Source organism: Callorhinus ursinus, unplaced genomic scaffold (assembly GCF_003265705.2).
Source record: "Callorhinus ursinus isolate GAN/ISIS: 27379988/994484 unplaced genomic scaffold, GSC_fseal_2.0 scaffold11170, whole genome shotgun sequence".
NCBI classification, from domain to species: Eukaryota; Metazoa; Chordata; class Mammalia; order Carnivora; family Otariidae; genus Callorhinus; species Callorhinus ursinus.
The window spans coordinates 1-870 of record NW_027408220.1 but is presented as its reverse complement, the minus strand read 5'-3'; the positions used below and the strand labels follow the sequence as shown (position 1 = coordinate 870).

At 40.9% G+C, this 870-nt stretch overlaps 1 pseudogene; it reads right to left on the bottom strand.

The window, feature by feature from the left end:
- Positions 1–210: 210 nt before the first annotated feature.
- LOC112817901 (COX assembly mitochondrial protein homolog pseudogene) lies at positions 211–700 on the bottom strand (annotated as a pseudogene).
- Between the last annotated feature and the right edge of the window lie 170 nt (positions 701–870).

Below are 870 nucleotides of genomic sequence, written 5' to 3'. Positions count from 1 at the left end.
CGAACAGCCAGCAAGCCAAGACCAAGTTTACCCATCAAGGAGAACGGGAGAACTCCAGCGCTAGGGGAATACTGCACATAGAATTCATGGCTTTTTTTACCAAAAAAAAAAAAAAAAAAAAGTTGATTTTTTTAACTGTTTTTTTTTTTAATTTTTCTTTTTCCCTTTTTCTTTTTTCTTTTTTTTTAAGGAAATCTTTATTATTTCCATAATTTGGGATAAAGCAAACACTTCCTTGAGTCCATTATTTTAGGTGATAATGATTTCCATGAGTATCAGGGCTAAGTATCTGGGTATTTGCCTACATGCTTGTGGGAAGATTCTGTAGCCTTTTCTTGGCAGGAATTCCAGTTTTTCTGAATTCTTCCCTTTCCTTCAGGTATTCCATTTTGCATTCTTCATAAAAGGCTGGATCATTATAATGAGCAGTTAGACATTCTTTCAATGCAGAATTTTCTTTCCGGCACTTTACTACCATAAGGATTCCAGAGTCCTTGCAACATTTGGTAAAATCTTAAACTTGTTCAGAACACCTCTCTCGGGCTTTTTCTCTCATTATTTTACGAATCAAAACATCCTTTTCGACATGTCTGAGATGCTGCCCTGCGGGGTGGAGCACCATCTCGGCGGGCAGAGGAAAGCAGCTCCTGGACACTCCCGGGCGGGGGGGGGAAGGGAGGGGAGGAGCCTGGGCTGGGCAGCACGTGTGGCCACCCGGACCTTCCCGCGAGAGGAAGAGGCAGTGGAGGAGGAGTGCAGTGCCCTCTGCAAAGCCTCTTTTTCCCTTTTTCAACCAACATCTTATCAATCCCTTTTTAAAAATTTTTTTTTATTTTTCATTTTTTAGAGTCATATTTTATCCGTTCATAG